At 39.6% G+C, this 23,118-nt stretch overlaps 1 protein-coding gene across 7 annotated transcripts in view; it reads left to right on the forward strand.

Moving 5' to 3' along the window:
- The window catches only part of LOC136844881 (neurogenic protein mastermind-like), a 97,951-nt gene that overhangs the window by 21,935 nt on the left and 52,898 nt on the right, over positions 1-23,118 (forward strand). The window contains exon 2 of one of the 7 annotated variants that reach the window (XM_067114164.1): positions 1,213-1,277. The exons of 5 other annotated variants lie outside the window; for them this stretch is intronic. The gene's annotated coding sequence lies outside the window, so the exon portion shown is untranslated. Of the gene's footprint in view, positions 1-1,212; positions 1,278-14,509; positions 14,566-23,118 lie in introns of those variants that run through there. One more of the 7 variants, XM_067114166.1, reaches the window with a different exon arrangement.

The following is a 23,118-nucleotide window of genomic DNA, read 5'->3' on the forward strand; positions in this document are numbered from 1 at the left end:
ACTTAAGTATAGATCATTTTGCCCAACTCAGTCGCTTAATTGGGTTCGACAAATCACTGAAAGGGACTCGAACGAGGTCTGGTTGGTCTGTACTGTTTTTAGTATCGCGTACTGCAATGTTGTGATTGTTGAGTGAGGTTAGTGTGATTATGGGTGCATGACTCTCCTGTTACTCATACCACTAATATCGTTGTGTGTGACTCTTACTGGGGAAGAAAGTAGCGAAGTACTTTTTGGTGAACGGATCAATTGTTGCCATAGTTTCACATTTGGAACTGTGCCGGTATTTGTAATTGGATGTCGTGATTTGAGTTGCACAAATTGTCTCGGTGCGTCTAGTAGCGAGAGTCGTTTGGATTCAGTCTGTTTTTAGACGCTAAATTCCATTACGTAGAAGGATTTGGTGTAGACTTTGAAGATGGACATGAATATTGCGGATTTCTACATTAAGAAGATTAACTTTTAAAATTAATTCTGTGGTTCGAAATGTTACTTCAACTGCTGAAGTGCATTACCTAAAGAAGGAGTTAGTGTATCGTAATGTTTGGTAAATGCATACATTTTGCCATTGACTTCGAGTGACAGAAATTGTGACTTGCCGAGTTGTGCATGCTTCATAGTGAGTCAAGTTTGGTGATAAGGAAAGATATGGATGAGTATGTGTGTGTGTGTGTGTGTTTCTGTTTGTGCTTGTGCGCGTGTGCCTGCGCGCTTTGGCATGTGGAGAGGAAGTCAAATGAGTGATTGCAAAAGGACACAGTGGCTCGGTTGGCTGCAGGCGCTGCTTGGGGAGATAATACATATTCTCTTTGTGAGGCTTTTGCTGAAGTTGGGAATTTTCTCCTCGCTGACGTTGATGGTCTCCTAACTATTCAGCCTCCTTCTTGTGCTGCCGTTGCTGCTGCTGCTGCTGCTGCTGCACCTGCACGGTTTGAGTTGATAGTGGAGATTTGAAAATAATGGTTTCAGGAACTTTTAAAATACCTTCTTTGATAAATTCAGTATTTGAAGTTGCCCAAACTATGGTATAATGCTATGAGACATGACTAAATTTTTGGCGAATTGAGTATACCGTTTTGAGTTTGTTCGTGTGACCAGTCGACAAATTAAGATGTTTTGCGCGTTTGCGTGCATGTGTGTGTGTGTGTATAACCTTATATTTGTGACATTAAATGCTTTGCATCGTACTAACATTGATTTTCTTGCTTTCAGGTACGTGTGTGTCTTTGTCTAACCAGTCAGTTATGAGAAGTCTGGGCGTTCTTGGGTGGTTCCAGGTAAAATAATCTGACATACCTGTTTGTATCCGTAGTTCATGGAAGTGTAAAAAAAATGATGTTCCGAATTAAGTGGATATGACGTTCTATTCAGTTTTATAAAGACTGTTTCTCCTTGTGAGATTGATCAATTTTGGTAATTGTCAGTATGTTTTAATTTTGTTGTCTTTGTGCTAGTTATGTTTTCTAAGGAAAATCATGTTTTAAAGTATGTCTTGAGCTCCTATTCTGTAATCTGTATCTATGGGTGTAGTAATTACTAAGTAATTCAAGTGTGGACAATCGGGTTAGAACCAGATTACTAAGTGAAGCGTGACCTCGATTGGTCGTTCCCATGTGATCGGGCAAGCTCAGTCTGTCGGATAATTAGCGGTTCCGGTCCTTGTTGGGTGTGGGGTCTTCTTACCTGGAATTTCCACCTACATCTTCATACCTCCTTGGGCCCCGTACTCTCTCTCTCTCTCTCTCTCTCTCTCTCTCTCTCTCTCAGTGTATTTGCATAATTTTTTTATGTAAGTTCGATTTATATCTGCTACAAGAGTTTACGATATGATGCAGGTCCAAAGCCTAGATGAAAGGGTTGAATATTTGGTAAGTCTCCCCTCCCCCATGCCGAATAGCAGATGTAACTGACACATGCAACGAAACTTAGAGGGTACAAGGGGACTCGGTCAAAGTGAGGTCTCAAAGCCACGGGAGTGAGGAAGTACACTAGAAATTTTTTGAAATTTTAGTCCCGGGTAAAGTGAGATGGATGTCTGGTAAAGGTCTTTAGACCTTGTGGTAAAGTTTACCTGTTTACCTGTACCGTCAGAAGTGACGGTGATATGGGAGAGGTTCGAGAGGACGTTTCTTGATCCTAGGAACCTTGTATACCTTCTCGAATCTCGGGTGGTAACAAAAAAATTGAAGGTATAAAAAACATGTAAAGATGAATATATACATATTACTCAGTTTTAAGCGAAGCAGATCCAAACTAGAAAATTGCAAGTTATGGCGGCCTTGATCATTGGACAGAATTCGGGTTTCATCTTTGTCTTCGACAAGTTTGATTGGTCATTCTTGGAATCTTACGACTACAGTCTCATAGTTAGGTAATGCCAGTGAAATGATGTTCCTGTTGTCGTACTAATTTTTGTAAGTTTTAACATCACTCGGTGTCTCACATGTCATGGCCTGCATTTATACTCTCAGCCCTGTTAAATTTATCCGGACTTGAAGACGACATGCCCGTGAAGTATACCGTTTCTCAAAAAGCGGCATCCTATTTGGCGTGGAGGAATTCCAGATTTTGAGCTTGGGAACAGTGATTTATTCTGTAAATATATGGGTGACGTGGATGAGTTAGTATAAGCGAATTCAGGATGTGTGACGTACAGTTTCTTGAGGGCGCCAGCTTCCTCTCTGCTGTGGAATTCCAACTCATGAGCTTGGGAACAATGAGGACGCATCTACGGGGAAATGGCTGGGTGACGCAGGTGGCCGGGCTGGCATTCTTGGGAAGAAACGATCGCTCATAGCATTTCTGGTCCGGAAATTGTTCTCCTGGAAGTTTTGGGGATGGGACAATGCACGAGAGAGAGAGAGAGAGAGAGAGAGAGAGAGAGAGAGAGAGAGAGAGAGAGAGAGAGATCTGCCAAAAAATGGGGTCTTAGCTGAAATTTTGAAGCGATTGTCTTGATTTTTTCTTGTTTTATTGTCACTTATCATCTTATCTCGTTTAGTCCTCATGTATGGTTTGTACTTATAGTAATTAGAGCTTGCGGCAAGAGATCTTTACATACATACGTTTTCAGTTTGGATCCAAGGTGATTGTTACATTTAAGTCTATAAAAGCCGTATTGCTGTGTTAAGGTATTCGGCCCACCTAATATGTAACTCACTCTCTCCCTCTCGCGGTTTTTTCATCGTATTGTACGGTTTGTGAACTCTAGTCTTATTGGCTGCGCTGTTGATTTGGTTTTGTTTAAGCTGGCTTTATGTCAGCACGGCTCTTGCTCTGTATTAGTAGAGTAAAATATGAACATTGGAAATATGAATAATGAATTATGAAGAAAATACTTGCGGGTATTTATTTTTAAGGCAACATTTCGCTCTGACCTTTCAAGAAGTAATGCTGCTCCGTTGCGTTGGCACTCCACTACCCCCACCCCCAACCCCTCCCGACTTCCCATACTCTCGCCCCTCCTTCTTGGACAGGTTAAGCCTGCCTCGTAAGAAAGTGCAAGTGATTGTAAATCGTATCTTAACACTGTTGCATAACTATGGATAAAGTGGTGAGTAATTCGTGTGAGCTTGTATTTGGTTCATATCAGCAATATTTTCTGTACGAATGCCCTTTTCCCGTGTGAGTGGGTGTGTGAACGGCAAGTTCAAAGGATTTCCATTTTCTTATGGACTGTATTTTGTTATACGTAACCTATATGTAATTCACTTTCATGAAGAATTTTCATTGTACGTGTGTGTATCAACTAATGGTGGTTTCAGTTTTTTTATACTGCTTTGTAAACTATTCTTAATTCGCTCAACTTTTATTAGCGCTTGAATGTAAAAGTTGTGGAACTCTTTGCGCACTCAGGGGCTTTGTGTCTGTGATTTCAAGTTTTTGTGACCAAAGCTCATCCCTGAATAGCATCTTAATTCAAAATATTCGGAAATCAGAATTTTCTGAAACTATAGTTCAAAGCAAGAAAGAAGTAAAATGCACCGAGCGACATTGTCTTACGTCTTTGGAAACATAATAAAAAAAATGCTTTGGAATATGCTGCTTGTAAATATTTTGAAACATTTTTAAAATAAGAGCAACAGAAAAAAGCATCAGATTTTACTGTACTGGTGTGTTTTGAACAGATGAATTAGTACTTGCATTCCTGGAGGAAGAGCAACAGTAGCCGTTTCTCACTCATAAATCTATTTTTTTTTCACTGTGTGCAACCCTTGACATTGTTATGCGAAGAATAATTGCTTGAAGCGGCCAGCCACGGATTGTCTTGCCTAATATGGAGATGGCACGCCACATGCTCTTTCAGCTTCTTGATCTATCGCTACCTTTGCTGTTAAAAGGTGTGCTTGTGTGAAAGAAAGAGAGAGAGAGAGAGAGAGAGAGAGAGAGAGAGAGAGAGAGAGAGAGAGAGAGAGAGAGAGTGTGCAAATTAATTATAATACCGTTGAATAAAATTAGTTATATATATATATATATATATATATATATATATATATATATATTATGTATATATATATATATATATATATATATATATATATATGGAAGTGTGTAACATTCTTATTAATTTACTTGCACGTTCCTTTGGTAAGTTGCCGTCACAATGATTTGAAAGGAAGGAAGAAGCATTGTAGGAAATGACGAAGTTAGGCTGTAGTAGGTTTCGACCATTGATGTGTCCCGCCTTTTCCAGTATCCTTATAAGGTGTTAAGTAATGAAAGTAGAGAGTGAAGTGAACCAAAAATGTCGGTGGAGGTGGGAAACGATGTCCTTTTACTGGCATATTTGTCCTGTGTGTGAGAAATGACCTTGGGTTGATCTCAGGCGCTTAAAATGTCCTGTTATGTTTGGGTTGTGAAATACGGGAAATGTAGAATTGAACGTAAAGGCTTATATGATATTGCAGTCCCCTGCTTGCTTCGGTGAGAGAGAGAGAGAGAGAGAGAGAGAGAGAGAGAGAGAGAGAGAGAGAGAGAGAGCCCTGTTCATATTTATGACCTCGGCCCTCCCCGCCCTGTTTGTAGTGAAGGTGGCATCATCCATTAGGTCATTCTGCCAAGTATGGATCCTCCAGAGCTGTGGGGCCAGTCTGGCTGCTGTGGCTACTGAAGTAAAAACTTGTCAGATCGTGTATGGTGACGTCACTTGCATCCTCGCCCCTTGGCTAGAGTATGGCTGGTTAGCAGGACACTGAGAGAGCTGAGAGAGAGAGAGAGAGAGAGATTTATGTACGGAGGTAGCGAGCGGTGACTCCAAGGGGGCTTTCTGCACTTGAAATTTATTGGATGAGGTCTCCTAAGAAGCTCTCACCCCTTCTCCCCTCCCTCCACGCGCCCTCGCCCTCCTCCCCTCCTGAAGAGGTCCTTGCCACAGCTTCGATTTATGATCATAAACATAAAGGTGTTTTATTCCCCCCGAGAGTTCTATTGTCATGTGCGTCTTCTCTTGGTTTTCGTGTACTGGTGTTCAGGCCCCTGACGGTTGTTGCTGGGAGGTGTTGTCATCTAGTCCCTAGTTATTTGATTTTAATGTTTGTGAATTTATTGACAATGGTTGTTTGCTATGTAATCTCTTCAACGAAATTGATAACCATTTTTATTTGGGGTATGAAGCTGCCAACAATAAAGGGCCCGGTAGCTCAGTAGCGACTGTAACGAAGCCGCTCAAGACATGTCGTTATGGTTAATTTTCTCACAGTAAAAATTATATTAAAGCTATTATTAATGTTCCAAATAGGAAATCCAATACTAGCTTTATATTGACGCATGTGGTAATCGTAGAATGTTACCCCCAAGTAGATTGGTGAGGGAGATCATGTCGTATGTAAAAAGAATAGAAGATAAATATACCATCGAAAGCATAAATACACACAGGAGCAAGGACAAAATAGTGTAAACTATTGGAGCCAAAATGCAACAACGATCTTTCAACACGGACATTGGAACACATTGCATCCACTCTATTCAGGAAGATAAAACTTATATATATATGTGGACACTTCGGAATGAGCATAGAAGCGTATGTTATTCAAAAACAAACTGGACCCGTTGAATTGCCAAATGTGAACATGTTGAATATAATAATTCAGTAACGCCTTCAGTATGCTCTCGAGTTGTTCTGATGATGAAGAGGTTGCGTTTTCGTTTGTTCTGTTTCTGAAGAAACTAACCCTTGTATATAATTGTCATTGGTCGTCGCTGTGGTATACAAACGTATTAACGTGATACATTAGTAATGTACGCCAGGTACATAGAAGAAACCCAATAATGTTGATGCCTGGTTTGGTCATGTCCCAAGCCGTAGCTGCTCCTGGTTTTACAGTAAGTAGCATCGAATCGCGGTTGCGAAGGTTACAAGCGGTATTGAAGGCAGAAGCCTCTGATGTGCCTTGGCCAAGGGTCCGCTTTCTTTCTTTCGGAGTTGAGAGGATGAGTAACTAGAGGGTCGGGAGGGGGAGGGGGAGGGGACTGAGTGATTAGGGGATAGGGGAAAGAGTCGGATCTCTCTCTCTCTCTCTCTCTCTCTCTCTCTCTCTCTCTCTCTCTCTCTCTCTCTCAAGGGGGTGGGAGTAGTGTAGGACTGAGCACCCGGTAAGAGAGAGACTTTACTCTGTTGTTGCTGCGGCCCCTTTTTGATAATTGCCGACAAAGAATGTGCAACCAAGAGGCCTGACGAATCTGTTTCTGTAAGTGTGTTTGTACGTTGCATTTGTTCCTTGTTGATAACGAAGGGATGGGGTTATACTGTAGTTCCGTAAATTCGCCTAATAGGTAACACATGTGGCTGAAGAAAAGAGTAGTCTTCACTATGGTAAGATGGGACGGATTTGTCTATTTGTTTAGATTTGCATCCCAGTTTATTCAGATGAATGGTTTTAAAAGGAAATTGATCGAATTTCATTAGTATCGTCAGTGCTGTATGATTATCTGTTAAAAGTCCTGACTCGTTTAAAGACTAGAGTCATTGAAAATTTCTTTCGAACAAAACAGCCTATGTATGTGTACACGCCTTGTACATTTTATGTAATGTTTCTAGGTGGTAAGATTAGTTTCGTTTGACTATATATAGAACTCCATGGTTTAGTTTCTAACTACATTCGTACTTAAGGAATATATTTTGCGTGTGCACTCCATGTGTATGATTTTTGTAGGCGTTTTAAGATTGTAAGTTTATGGGGACCAGCTGTATTGGGAAAGAATGCCAGCATAACAGCATCAGGCCAACTTGTTTATTGGGATGTGTCTTGCTGGGAGTTATTGTGAATGCTGTTCATGCAAGTCTTCCTCTTGTCTTCAGCCACTACCGATCGCGAAGGTCATGCAGAGAGCTGGATCTCCTCCCCCTCCCCCTCCTCCTCCTCCTCCTCCTCCCCGTTTATCCTCTGGGTCTTCCTCGTTTCTCAACTCATTCCTAATCATAACACATTGAGAGATCGTCTCTCTCTCTCTCTCTCTCTCTCTCTCTCTCTCTCTCTCTCTCTCTCTCTCTCTCTCTCTCTCTCAGATGGGTCTTTTGTCTACCTACTACCGCATGACGACACTGGCCGGCATTGCCGGATGTTTAGTCCTGACACTTCCTTGGCTGTTCATCATCCTTGTTAGATCGAGTTGAATTACCTTGTTGGCGTCATCATCCAAAGGTCTTTCCATCAATGTCGGGTTTTACATTCGTTCTGTATTTTCAAAACACAAATGGCTTTCGTAACGTATCAGTTCCTCCAGAGTTGCAGGTTTAAGGCAAATTATATGAAAAAAGACTCATAGGTTTTAGGAGGCTGTACATTTCAGTGTGAACGTACGAGGAATTGCTTAGAATTGAATATATAAATGCTTACGAAGGTGATGAGAGATTGAGTTTTAGAGTTAGTATTAAGAACATTTTAGTCAATGATGAATTTATCAGTTCGTCAAGGAAGGAAAGCAAATTTCGTATCCGAGGATATTGTTCCGTTCTCTCCCGCTCCTGGATTTATTAAAGCCTGTTTATGTTTCATCCATCGAAGAACGAGATCAGGAACGTTTAAACTCGGGGGTCATTCCCAGGCAAGGAGTTGCACCTTGCCTCGTTCGCCTGTGCCGCGGGTGAGCGCTGACGTTGGACGTTCGTCATCACGTGTACAAATCGTGATTGGCGAGCAACACGTGCATTTGTGCGTCGTTCGTGGAGTTCGTTTGGGGAATAAAAGAAGAACACTTCGTTATTCGTAAGTCGAGGTTTCACCATCAGCGTGAATCGACACGACACACCCCCGCGCTTTTCCCTACGGTCGTTTGGTCGTCGTGTTGTAGCAGGGCAGCGACCCCTTATAGTAATGGTGGGCACCCATGTGCAGCGACCCGGGTATGTAGGTGGAGGAAGAATGGGAGGGAGCATGACGAGAGGGAGGGGCATTTCACCGGTGTGCAGGAAGAACAAGGAGAAGAACAAGAAGAGAGTCGAAAGTAAGTGGAGAAGGAAGTCGGGTTCTTAGAGAGAGAGAGAGAGAGAGAGGAGGAATCCAGCTGATCCATCTGCTCGCGCTTTTTTCTCTCTCAACTTCTTCAACCTGTGTAGCAGTCAGATTCATAGAAAGAAACGGGTGAAGTTTTACACTCTCTCTCTCTCTCTCTCTCTCTCTCTCTCTCTCTCTCTCTCTCTCTCTCTCAACACTCAACACACACACATTTCTGTGAAACACGTTCCGATGGGTTCATTTCTATATATAATATATATATATATATATATATATATATATATATATATATATATATATATATATATATATATATATATATATATATAGTGTGTGTAATCTTTTTTTATTTTCATGTATTCATTATTGGAAGGTTTGCGAGGTTTCAGTTTTAAGATAACGACTTGATGTAAGAGAGAGAAGAAGAGGGAGAAGGGACGTATGTGTGACCAGGTGAGATTTGGTGGGGTCTGAAGTTCAGGTGAGAGGGAAGAGAAGTTGGGCGGGGGAGTTACCGTGGTTGGGTGTTTAGGTGGGTTGGGTGGAGGGAGGACATAGGCGTGGTGGGAAGGGGGTTACGGGCCACTGCGTCCCCCCCTCCCCAGTCTACTTTTCCTCTCTCTCTCTCTCTCTCTCTCTCTCTCTCTCTCTCTCCTCTCTCTCTCTCTCTCTCTCTCTCTCTCTCTCTCTCTGCGTCGACATCCCTTCCTGTGTGTGACTGCACTGGTGGCTCACTCGACTGGCTTTTGCATCATAACAATGTGGTCGGTTTGGCGACCATAGTGGCCATAGTAGCTGGTTCGACCTGCAAACAAACGCGTTTGTGACTTCCGTGCTTCATTCTCGTACATTAGCAAAGTTGTTCGTAATGATAGCGAAAATGAAAGGAAGTTTTGTTCCCTAACATTTTGAGTTGTGTTGATAAACAACAACAATAATAATAATAATAATAATAATAATAATGAATCGGTTGTTTGTTAATTATTCATATAAATATAAAGCTTGTCTATTTATTAGTCGTAACCTTGGCGAACAATCAGTTGTTGTTAACGCATATACGTTCAAAAATGCCTTCTTTCGCATGACGATAACGTTCAGAGAAAGTGCATCGAGTCGCTTCGGTTATATAGATTTTGCTCGTTGGTTCTTGTTAAAGTTCGCTGACCCCAGTGCCTTCTGGAGGTTTTATTTTGTCGTCTGGTTTTCAAGTGGAGTTCGAACGATAATTGTGGCACTAGATAACCTACTCCATTATTAATGCAGAAGCCTAAAGGGAAGTCGATATTATGTTTTTTTAATCCTCTGGGTGTTTAATATATTTCACAATAAACCATGCTTAATTAGTTAATGCTTTCAGCTTCAGTTTTTAATCTCATATTACAACAATATATATATATATATATATATATATATATATATATATATATATATATATATATATATATATATATATATATATATATATATATATATATATTAGTTACAGAATTTCCGCTCGATGATAGTTTGTAAAAACTGGACATGGTAATCGGAACAATATAGAATTGCCGTAGAAAGACAAACGCTGTTGAATGTGCTTAACCATGACTGGTTACCTGAAGTAGGTACGTATTTCTGTTTCGTCTCAATTTGTGCAGTATAAAGCTATTGTTCATCACCCATCGAGAAAACCTATTATTATTTTCAAGAGTGAGTTGTTTAAATGTTTAAGGCTTAGGTTGGTTTTGGTTTCTGTGCACTCCAGAAGATTTATGGATCATAATATGTGGCACTACTGCTGCCAAGGTCACATATAAGATAATATTCACAGATGATCCTAGCGACTGTCACTTTGGGTATTTTATATTACGGGTGAATTATCATCCTTACATTCATTCACACAGTTGTGAAAAATAGGGTTGTGGGTCTCTCTCTCTCTCTCTCTCTCTCTCTCTCTCTCTCTCTCTCTCTCTCTCTCTCTCTCTCTCTCTCTCTCTCTCTCTCTTATATGGGAATAAGTTAATGTGAAGGCATTTATATCAGATCGACGTCATTTGAGATAGAAAAAATATTTGTTTGGTACGTGTGACCAAGGATCATAGTTTTAAAGTAGACGCATTGAGTAACTGCAAACCAAACCAAGACAGGATTAAACTAAAAAAAAATTACACTTTCGATTCATACGATAATCGTCAGTGAGCGTGATGCAACGCAAACACAGTGGTTGCACTGAAGCTGTAGCTAACCGAACGTTCCTTAGTCTGCTGCATACTTTCACTACAGTTGAAATAACGCAAGCCGATTATGAAATCTTTTGATATAAAGATTATTCTTTGAAAAGCGACCCATTATTCTGACGCGTGCCATCTTGTAGTAACCTGGTTTATGCGTGGGAGTAACTGGTTCGCCATGCCAGTAGGTAATGGAGTGCTGCTCGTATTTTTGTGTTTGCTGAAGTGCACTTGAACACTTACAGATAATGTCGCGAAAAATCAAGACAAGTTTTGAATAATAAAAATGGGAGAAATTTGCATTCAATCAAGGTTTGCAAGATCAGCGCTTACCAACGTGCCTTACTTCTCCAGTGTAATTTTGGATTTTGGTTTTCCAGCATCTACTCAGTAAAGTAGACGGCCGCACGAAGACATCGTTTATTAATACAATTTGTAGACCACATAGTATAGAAATGGGTGTCTATAATACTTTGTTCCCCCCCAAGTTTGGGCTTCTGTCATGTTTAGAACCAGCACCTCTGAGTAGGTGACGCGTAGATAACAAGCCAAAGTAGCACTATTTTTCCATCAGCTAAATATGGTATGGGTTTACCTTGGACTTTGACAAAGGTGGATACATACCGTGTAATACCCACTAACTGTTTATGCTTGACCAAAATATCACCCCTCTCATAGAATTCCCGTATAGCCTAGCCTACAAATGTGGCTAAACAGTTTTCCAGACGAAATCTCTCCATAACTAATTGGTGAATCTGATGGACCTCAAATTTTTGTATGAAAAATTGCAAGACTCTCTCTCTCTCTCTCTCTCTCTCTCTCTCTCTCTCTCTCTCTCTCTCTCTCTCTCTCTCTCTCATACGCGTACACCAGTAATTCGGGGAAAAAAAAGTTCAAACGCTTCTTATCTTCGGAAAGTGTACACGTGCAGATCACATTCTTGTCGCATCTAGTCGCCACGACTTGTAATTCTCTGTTGATTATGAGTAATGGTGGCAATAATACGGCCCACATCCTCCCCCGTGAGTGTTCTGTCATAAATTAGGTGTGGTTACGCTACTGTGTTTTTAGACCAATTTTGACGTCATTGGAGTATTCCATTTCAAAACGTGCAGTTTATGCAATATGGAGTCGGCTGACAAGACACGGTCGAACGTTATAATATCCTATCTATTTCTGAGGGACATGGCCAGTTCATGAGTTTTCAATTTTGATAGTTTTTACGATTGACATGTCGATTAGGCCTGTTTGTTGATGGTTGGATGTTTAACATTAGGATTAAGTTTCTATTCAAGTCTTTACGTCATTCGTAAGCGGTGTGGTGCAATTTCATGAAGTTTTATACGAGGATTCGAACAAAATTTGATTTAGCACCTAAGGTTGAGGAAATAAAGCACCTAAGGTTGAGGAAATAAAGATGACAGAGAGAGGATGTATGAAAACTTTTGTTTGAAATTATGTTTTTGATTAACTTTGACTTGAGGTGGTTCGATTTCGATCGTTCCAAACTTTGACCCTACCAATTGACCCATAATGATTTCGCGCAAGTTACGTTCGACCATACTAATTAATTTCGAAGACTTTTGTTGGGAAACGTACATTAAACTAGAAATGCAAAATAAAAAAAAATATGTAGTTTTATAACGCAAATGTATGTGACATGTTAAGACTTGTTTTTCGTTTCAATTATAGACGTGGAATACTTTTTCTAAGGGCTTGACTTCCCGTCTGTCATCATCATAATAATGACGTTAATGCTATTGTTTTGTGTGCTTGTGTATGTATAATTATTTATATATATGATTTTTTATTATCTTGTGATTTATACTGAAACGAGCAGTCATCTATGTAGACACTTGTTATTAGGTTGTCGTTAGTGTTGCACAGTACATCAGGACGAGGTAAAGCAGCGGAAATTGTCTCGGTAAGGTTAACTTCTTAGAGTTAAGCATCTGGACGACCAGAACAAGGGTGGCGCAGAGGTTAGTGGATTGAAAAACTTATTACCTTCAACTTCTCTCGGAAGAGGGGAAGAGGTAACAGAAACTTTGGGCGCGATTGACGAAGAAACAGCGATATTCTGCCATGTTCCATGATACCCTTTTGCAGCTAAGAAGGCACTTATATTTGCATTAGTTGTGAATCTCTGTGGAAATTGTTTAATGAATCTTCCGAAACGTTCTCTCGCCGGACTTTACCTTTGAATGATATTAGTTTTGAATTCACGTCGTTATATTTAGAATAAAAATCCTCTTTGCCCAAAACTGGTATCTCTCCGTTATTAAGACACCGAGGAATAGTTTTAGTAGCAAATTCAAGTTTTCCCACCTCATTTTAGTTGATAAATGCTTGTTGGAGCAGTGTTAATGTTGACTTGCAATAATATCCAACTCCTGAAAAAAAAGAGGTCGTGAGCTTTTTGACGATATTCACATTTTTCTGACCGTAATGCTTGCCAATTCTTTATAACAGTGACCTTGTTAACGACTGTTTATCAGCTCTCATGAAAGTATTTAGTATTTTAATAACGTTCCGTTTGCGGTGATTGGGAAAATCAGAGAATGGATATAACGTTATTGAAACAGCTAAAAGTGTTCTTTAGTGGAATATCCAGAGGTATATAGCCTATACTGACTAGTACGGTATGCCTTTTCCTTTAATAAGGAACGGGCTCCGGAGAGGCAAGACACAAGTTACTGCCATGTTTTTTAACCGCTATATCGAAAATGTACCGATGGGAAGAAAATGCGTTCACTGTTAATGATGATTTATTTTTGTGAGGGCTGGTTCGGTATGACACCATTGGGCACGTGTGGTAGAGGCTACCTCTACTTTGTCAGTTTAGATTATTATTATTATTATTAAAGTAGTTTAACCAGACCACTGAGCTGACTTTCAACTCTCATAGGGCTGGCCTGTCAGTTTAGAGAGAGAGAGAGAGAGAGAGAGAGAGAGAGAGAGAAGAGAAGAAAAGAGAAGAGAGAGAGGCTCACATTACCTCAACCCTTAGTCTTTTCCATCTTCCCCTATCCTGCGTATTCAGTCATCAGCAATTGTCTGTGCACTACCTGGTAATCATTCCTTTGCCTCAAATGTAGCGGTGTGATTTCCTCTGTAAGAAGTTGTAAGGGTTTATTCATAATGGTTTTTGTGTGAATATTATTTTTTTATTAATGTCATTCATAATTAATGTTACCGACTAGCTGTTAGCAATCTTAACAGTAGTATTAATTTCATTGTCTCATATATATATATATATATATATATATATATATATATATATATATATATATATATATATATATATATATGTATGTATGTATGTGTGTGTGTGTGTGTGTGTGTATATCTATATATATTCCTGTGGGTGATCACCCGGGAACTAACGCTGACAGAGTGACGCCAGTTAATAAATATTCCTTATTCAATCAGAAACTAACCAAACACTCCCTTTCTCCATAGAAACTGCCGGAAGTTGTCCGTCTAGTGCTAATGCATTTTATGGGTTTATAGCAGTTAACTTCCCATTGATTAGCGTTATAAACTGACTTTTAGGGCGTTTTGTTTCTATTGATCAATGGAAGTAATGGGACAGATATCGTTATAGTGATTGTATTTTCGAGTTTATGATTAATGATGGTTCTTCGCGTATATTTTGTTAAATTTTGGGTCTGAATTGATATTCCTGTATCACTGAGAAACTTGGTCAGTGAATTAAAGTCAGAGGCAATGAACATCCTGTAATGGCTGTATACTGATGTTAAGTAGTTTTAACTATAACTCAAGTGTTTTTATTTTTATTTTTTTCTAACCCATGACTAATAGGTTCAATTTCTTTACTCCCCAGGTATGTATCCATTTTGAGCGTTGTTTCTTCCTGACTTCGTTGGTGGCGACCGAATGTGAGTAATATTTTGCAGCGTAGAAGAGAATTTGTTGTATTGTTGGGGGGAGAGGGGGGAGCATTTGCTTAAGGTAATGGAGAGTTACTGGAGATCCTAGAAATTGGTTTTGAAGTAATAAGAATATTAAAATATGGAATGACAAGAAATGGACGCAAGCGAAACTGCAATGGACTAAACAAGCGTAATTAAGATTGAGATGCATTTTGGATTTTGAAATGTTAAATATACCGGGTGTTGCAAGATTTCTCTCTCTCTCTCTCTCTCTCTCTCTCTCTCTCTCTCTCTCTCTCTCTCTCTCAAGGAGAGCTGTTAGTCAGCTCAGTGGTCTGGTTAAACCAAGGTATATATACTTAACTTTTCTCTCAAAAAACCGGACTCACACTCCTGAAGGTGCCCATTGTTGGAGATAAAACGCTACCTTGACTAACCCACGGAGAGAGATAGAGAGAAAGAAAGAGAAAGAGCGTTCTAAAGGGTATATACGCACAACTCAATTGGAGGCAGTCCTGTTTTAATAATGTACATTGTGGTGACCTTTTTACTCGTGCTGTTGCTGTGCTTCGTCAAGTCTGCGTTATGTTTCAAAGGTCTGGGGAAATGGGAGTTCTTCAACCCGTGGTGATGTTTGCGCCTCTGTAATGGTGGTGGTAATGGAAGCATGCTGTTACTGTTTCTGTTATTTGTTAATACTATTGGTTAGGGTTTTTACTCACTGCGACGGTATCAGCATGTATGTGTACCCCTCAGTAGCCTACACTACTTTCACTGTTATTAAATACTTTTCATTTAGTCTTTACCTAGTACTACTACTACTACCAGTAGTAGTACTACTGCTACTACTAGTAGTTGTACTACTACTACTACTACTACTATGTCGATAACATGGCTATTTTTACCAGCCTTGAATACTTGTTTTTATTATATATTCATTCTGTTTACCTATTGCAATTGGATGTTTGTTTAATCTGTTGACCAATACGTCTGGTTGCACATTCTTTCGGTTAATTCAATCTGTTTTCTTTTGGCGTTAATAGTATTGATTCATTTTATTAACTTACTACAAATAGTTTTGCTCAACTGCTCCTATTATTTGTTAACAGACTCATTCTGGTTAACAACAAGTACTGCTACCAGTGCGTGTTGACTCCTCATTGATTCAGTCCGCGGAATGACTGTCAGGTCAGTCAAGGTTGAAAGAATTCCCTTCGTGTTGAGGTCTATGGTTATAGGGGGTTATAAAGCACTCAGTTTGACACGTTAATTGTACAGTCAATGATCATGTTATTGGAATCCTAAATGCTGTAGGTGATTATGGAAGCTGTCCTACTTACGTTTATTTTGTGGTTTATAGTGAGATAGATACTTGGTACAATTTTGAATTTGTGTTATGATGATGATAAATATGCAGGTGTGTTAAAATAGTTTTATTGAAAAGAGGTACCACTTGTTCACTTATGTAGATTTGGTTTAATACCTGATGTTAGTCATGTCAAAAATGTTATATATTTCAACTTTCATCATTTTAGCATCAGCATATTTACAAATTCCATGTGTAAAATATTCTGAAATATAACATTTGAAAACGTCATACAGGTTAATATCAAGACTATATATATGTTATGTATGTATTTCAAATTTACCTGTGTACCAGTTCTGCATATCAATTTTCTCTTCATGCAAAAATCTCCTGATATCACGCGCTTGTAACGTGCGTACACTTATCTCCGCTTCTCGCAAGTAATTGGCTGTTGTTTACGGCGTCCGTGTCATTCATGAGACGGAGCAGAGGGGAAAAGGGAAAGCCAAGCGTTGTTGGGGTTGTCGAGTCTTGTGCGTTTCGAAAGAATAATTCTCTATTGGCGTTTGGGAGGGAGGCAGGCGGGCAGGAATGGGGGGGAGGGGGAGGAGAGAGAGAGAGAGACAGGACGGTTAGGAGCAGAGCGACCAGCAGCAGCAGCTGTGAGAGGAAGACTTAACACCCTCCCCCATTCTCTCTCTCTCTCTCTCTCTCTCTCTCTCTCTCTCTCTCTCTCTCTTCCCTTGTGGTCTTTACCCTTGTTGCTCTAGCCCATTCACGTCTCGGCCCTTGTAATTTCTGGGTTGGTTCTGGACGACTTCCACTTACGTGGTCTAAACTGTAGCTTTTCCATTTATGAAATATGTAGAGGAAAAACATGCAGGTTCCCGATTAAGATATGCGTCTATGTACTCACGAAAGTTCTAGACCCAAAGGTAACGAGTCCTACCCAGAAGTAAAGCAAACTTTTATGGGGAAATTGGGGCCGCATTGGATTATTATACTTAACTTGTCACGTAACCTCTTCTGGCAGACCAAAGAAGAAAGCAGGGGCTATGTAAATGTCACCATAAAATACTCGATAAATAGCAAATCTCGAGTAAACGACCGACAAAAAAAGTAAGTCATAAATCTACGGATGTTCACAACCCAGTTTTACTTTTCTGGTCCAATGATTGATGTTTTCATCTCATAAAATGCTGATGCAAGTTTTGTTGATACATTAAAGGTGCGTTATATTATGGACTTTCCGTTATATGCGAAGGATCTTGAAAATTATCGCCAGTTATTATAAGTTGTCTTTTTCCATGCCAAGACGCCCCTTTTTAGGGATCCCGGTTTGTGTGTGTATACACACACACACACAGATATAAATAATCAACACACAATCACTTGTGGAACAGAAATAAATTTCCGACTCACATCAGGATCGAACCCAGGTCTTTCAATTGAGAGACGAGACCGCTGCCAACCAGGCCACATTGAAAGACTTGGGTCCGATCTTGGCGTGAGTCAGAAATTTATATGCACACACAAATGTATATATTTATATGATGTGTATACTGTATATGTATTTATAGTTACTGTACATCAGCAAGTGTTATCTTTATCTCTGAAATCTTTTTCAGTGGACTTGTGTTCGTACCGGTTTATGAGTGGCCATGTATTGCGTAAACCCGAAGCCATGCTAAATTTTCTCGATTAATCAATGTACAAAGTTCATTTCCATGCCACGTGTCTCCCCTCATGCTCCCTTTCTCACTTTTCCCCTCAATCATTGTTCCTCCCCTCTTGGAATCGACTCCACCCTCTTAGTTACCCAACCATCTCTCTCTCTCTCTCTCTCTCTCTCTCTCTCTCTCTCTCTCTCTCTCTCTCTGTGTGTGTGTGTGTGTGTCAAGAGAGGAATTTCTGTAATGAATATACCAATATCTTTTAATTGTCGGATGTTTTAAGAGGATGACGTTTTCCCAGTCATGAATGATTATTTATTCATATGTTTGTCTTACTCCACGCGTGTATTTGTGCTTGTAGTGAAGGAAAATGGAATTGCAAGTTTTATGAATGAACTGTCTCCTTGTCTCTAGTGACAGTTTGTGAGAGAAGCTTTACGTGTGTGTGTGTGTGTGTGTGAGAATTCCAGTTTTGCTTTTCCTCCCTCGGTCGTTTTTGTAGCAGCGTTTCACCTTTTTGAATGATTCATTCATGATTGAATGTTTTATTCATGATCATTCCTCGTGGGATATGTTCTGTTTGCTTTACGTTCTGCATATTTTGTTTGTGAAAATGGTGGAAGTCTTGCATTTTAATTTTAATACTTTATATATTGAAAGTTTTCTTGGTTCTGCTAGTGTGTTTGTCACACTTGTCTTGTCATTCAGATTTTTTTGAAAAGGTATGTTGCCTTATGCAGATGGCTCAGTTTTATTATACAGATGTACAATTTGTTCTTGATAGTACTGTATTATACTCAAGAATTGAGTGTAACAGTAAGTGTTGTGTTGTTTTTGCTAAATTAGTGAGTTTAGTGCCAATGTGAATATAACTGAGTGGTCAAAAGTTGACTGCTTCTCGTTGTTTGCAAACTAAAGGCCCAGGTTCGAAGCTTTGCTTGGGCACAACACTTATCAGTTATAATTCCGATTTTGTGTAACTTACTCTCAAGGTGTAGTAAATTCGATATTAAACGGTGTCCGTGGCTTGATATTTGTGATTAGGATATAAAAAGCTACGCATTTATAATAAATAATAATAATGCACAAATCTTTTATGAGTGCTTTAACTTAACTTGCATGAGCGCTTGTGTTGAATACGAGAGTGCTTAGTACCCACATCGTTAATATATATATATATATATATATATATATATATATATATATATATATATATATATATATATATATATATATATATATATATATATATATATATTCGATATATCTTCATATTGTAGGAAGCGGTCAGAGGGCTCAGCTCTTGGTGAATAATCCTAACTCTGATATCATAGCGTACTGAGCGGTCCAGGCAATCTGTAATCCCTCAGTCCCATCACGTGTTAGTATTTTCATTTGTAAATCTTCCCCCCACCCCTTCCCCCACCCCTTTACCTCGTCTGTTGCTCACCCTTTGTTCCTTTGTCCCTCATCTCTTTTGGTGGCAGTGAATTTTTCTGTCTGTCTTCTCTTTGCTGGTGTCTTTGTGTTCCTTTGTTTTCGGTTGGTCAGGTCTGGGCTAGAAAATGGCATAAGGTTGCCCATCCCATCAGCCCCTAACAGAAAATCCCTCACTTGATGAGTATAGACGCTGCATGCTGTTTATATTTTTAAATGTGATTTCATATAGATAGATATTCCAGGTGCTTGAGTCAGGGTAGCTATATCACAAGGGATGTCTGTTCGAATTCTTTTTAACCTTTTAACCTTCGTTGATGATCGTACAAGTAGGACTCCTCGCTGACCCAAGAACAGCTTAACGTAACATACGGTGTAGAGCGCAATTTTGCCGGAAGGTGTGGCGATGAAAATCATTACAAGAACGTTAACAATCCTGATAAAGATGATTTGTACTATTTCTAAGAGTCGAACGACGTCTATTGGCGGCCCTGGACTCATTGGAGCGCTGAAAAATAAACGGTATCACACCGTCATGAACTCGAGTTTGGTTTCCTGGTTTTGGCATAGGTTAGAGGAGTTCGCAATATTACTTTATTCTTAGTAATTGATTGCCTTACTTTAGAAATGTCGCTACGGAGAGCAGACCCGGCTGTTAACAAGAATTTTTAGGGTAAAATAAACTTGACTATGAAGAAATATTTTTATGGGTGACAATCTTCGAATATATATACCTCATGGAATATAACGTTTGTCATATAAACTTAGTTTTTCTCAGATACTAGTGAGCTTCTGTACTGGAAAAAAGATTTCCATTTCTTCTAAGTTAATGAGATGTCCATGTTGTGTGGTGTCTGTAGCACATTTCGTGAGATACAATTGGAGAATGTGATTTTCTTCGATAGTGGTTATTTGCTTGTTGATCTCTCTCTCTCTCTCTCTCTCTCTCTCTCTCTCTCTCTCTCTCTCTCTCTCTCTCTCTCTCTCTCTGAAAAATGGCCAAATAATTTAGCAAATTGACATTTTTGTTGTACCTCTTTACTACATCCGAAAGAATACCTTTCAGAATTAGATTTTCTTGCAATCATATGAGAGAGAGAGAGAGAGAGAGAGAGAGAGAGTTATATATAGGAGGCTGAGGAGTCCGAGTGAGGCTGGTTATGTTGAGGGGAAGGGGATAGTGGTCAGTGGTCTATTGATCACGCCCAAAGGATCTCTCCATCCTCCCCTCTTCCCTGCCTCCTCTCCTCCTCCCCCCCTCTTCCCCTCCACCTCTTAACCTCCGCAACTTCACCCCTTCATTACATCCTTAGCAGTCCGTCCCCCGACAATCACCACCCTCATCACCAGGGTCGCCATTGTCATCCATTGGTGTGACATGTTGGGCATTTTCATATATTTCCCTTGTGTCCGCCGAAGACGAGGAACACGCAACCTTTTTGTCGCTCGCTGGTTATCCTGTTATTATTGGTCTTCGTGTCTCCGGCACATCGTGTAATGAACTTGTCTTATTGTGGCCTTTCGTTTGTGTTTTGACGGAAGGAATCCATAGACAAGCTCATTTGTTAGGCAAAGGTGGGGTTGTACGGTATTGGAGGATTTTTTTGTTTTTATTAAGTCCCCCATCCGGCAAATAGGAGGAATATGTTTTTTCTTCCGTCCGTCCGTCGCTGTCCTTCAGTATGTCTGTCAATCCTGTCTTGTCATTATAACTAAACTTTCCGAAGGATATTAGTAGTCGAGCTTCGTAGAAGGGTAGACTTGTCCTGCATAAATGTACACGAAACATTGTCCGTCTGTCTGTCCGTCATTTATTGTACGCTTAAAAGTCTCTGCCAGAGGTGAAATTTTGGCACAAAATTCCGTAAATTGTGCCCGCACCGTAACCTTAACTTCAACTACAATGGAGTTAAGACTTCAATATCCTACCGTACTTCACTCAAGAAACCCGTGTAGATGGTACCAAGGTTAGTGAATTTTACCAGAACCTTCATACTAAAAATAGCTGTGTTTGTCTCACAAAACATCTTACGAACAGCTATCTACCCTTACAAGAGCCTGACGACTTCAACATTTCATGAATCGGAATGCTCTAAGAATGGTCGGGTAGAGGTCGGAGGGGGACATCATGTATTGCTTTGGGAATACCGTCGCAATATCCATTTGTTCAGTGGACATTTCTTTTGGCTGGTTTTTTCGATGAAGTGATTGGAAATAAAGATTGAACAAGTTTTATTGCCTTGGCCCTAGCTCTTGAATAATATATGGTTGATGGTAACGCTTATTTATGTTTTGTAGAAACTAGTGTTGGACAGAGAATGAGCAATTTTGCCTAGATGGGTCAAGTGTGACGTCGTCCATCTCTCTCTCTCTCTCTCTCTCTCTCTCTCTCTCGGGTTAATATTTCATTCTCTGAATTAATTGTTTGAAGTAAGTACCAAGATCTCTGATGAACCAGTTTATCATTCTTTAGACTTTATTTCACTGCAGCACCTTTGGAGAATTAAGCTTTATCATTTTTAACATTGCCATTCCAGTTTTTAAAATGGAAGTTACTTATATGGAAATATAAAAGAAAATGGCTGTCGGATGTGTAAAATTTTTTAATGTGTTCATTTGCGGAACGTGTTACCATTTAGATAGTTACTTAATGACATTTAGCATAACGGAAAATTTTGCTTATTTGTTTTGGGACAAAGACTAGATTTAACATAGAGCCTCCTCAGTTGCTCATCAGCCAAGGCAAGTTTGTGAACATTTCCATGTGTGTTGCTACCAGTTAAGTAGTTTGTAACCCCCCCCCCATATATATTGGGAGTTATGATGACAACTATTCACAGCTTTGCCGTTGTCATGACCATATTGTACAGATACTTGAGGGTATTCAACTTCGAATTTGTTTTGCTGGAAGATAGATGGAGATTTCCTAAGCGTTTTATTCTTGTTCACAATTATTGAAGGTTACCAAAAGTAGTAGTTACTTTACAATGTGTAAGTATAAAACTGGTGGTGCCTGCTAGGAAAGGCTGATCATTGCTCTGGCATTTGGTGTGTGAACGCTTGGAATAGGAGCTGTGACCTATGGCGATTTGATATTCAACTGTGCAAAAGACCTTTCGGATGTCACGGTGTTATCTTGTTGGATTTCACGTTCTCCAAGAGGGGTATATAAATCATGGTGTCTAGTGCAGCGTTTAATATCAGCCGATAACTCCAGGGCCTTGATCTGTTCGTCGCAGGTACTTGCTTTTGTACTCTCTCTCTCTCTCTCTCTCTCTCTCTCTCTCTCTCTCTCTCTCTCTCTCTCTCTCTCTCTCTCTCCGTTATAATTCAAATTTATATAGATGTAACAGCAAATGCATTCGAATTTTCCCAGAGGTTATTCAACGCTCTCTGACCATTTCTTAATTAATGTAACAACACACATTGTTGTTATACATTCACCATTCTCAAGGAAAACTGTTTTAAATCCAGGTATATCTATGGCCATGAACGTCGGTAGATTAGAAAGATGAGACGATCATACACTTTTTCAAATTAAAAAAAAAAATAAATATTTAGAAAATTTTGACGAGAAAAAATCTTCAGGTAGGCGAACTGATAAAAGCTTTAAAAGGTCTTTGTGTAAAAAAAAAAAAGAGATAACACTGAAGTACACGAAATCTGAAAAAAATGATGGCAGCGAATGTTAGAAATAATAAAAATTTGTCTTTAGGCTATCCAACTTCACTCTGACCTAAGCAGTAACAGCCCAAGCTCAAAAAATAGTTGAAGTTGACCAAAGAGTTGATCGATTGAAGAAATCAGCCCTCAGAATCGACTATAAGAAGACCTTGCCACTTCCTCGTAGCTTTCTTGAAAACTTTATTTAAATTGAGTCGTGTATCTCCCATAATAAATGACCTCGAAAATATCAAAACTCTCCATTACTTCAAAAGAACCGAAAGGCTATTGCCGGAGTCGTACCGACTGTATGACTGTCATTCCACCATATTAATAGATTTGATGATGTTATGTGGATATGGGGAACATCCGGTAGATAACGGTCACTTTCCAACTAACCGGTGTTTTCCAGGGGAGATTTAAGTAGTTTGCTGGTCAAGCAATCAAAGTCCACTTTCTAGTCACCATCAACGATGGCCT

Source organism: Macrobrachium rosenbergii, chromosome 13, assembly GCF_040412425.1.
Source record: "Macrobrachium rosenbergii isolate ZJJX-2024 chromosome 13, ASM4041242v1, whole genome shotgun sequence".
Taxonomy (NCBI): domain Eukaryota; kingdom Metazoa; phylum Arthropoda; class Malacostraca; order Decapoda; family Palaemonidae; genus Macrobrachium; species Macrobrachium rosenbergii.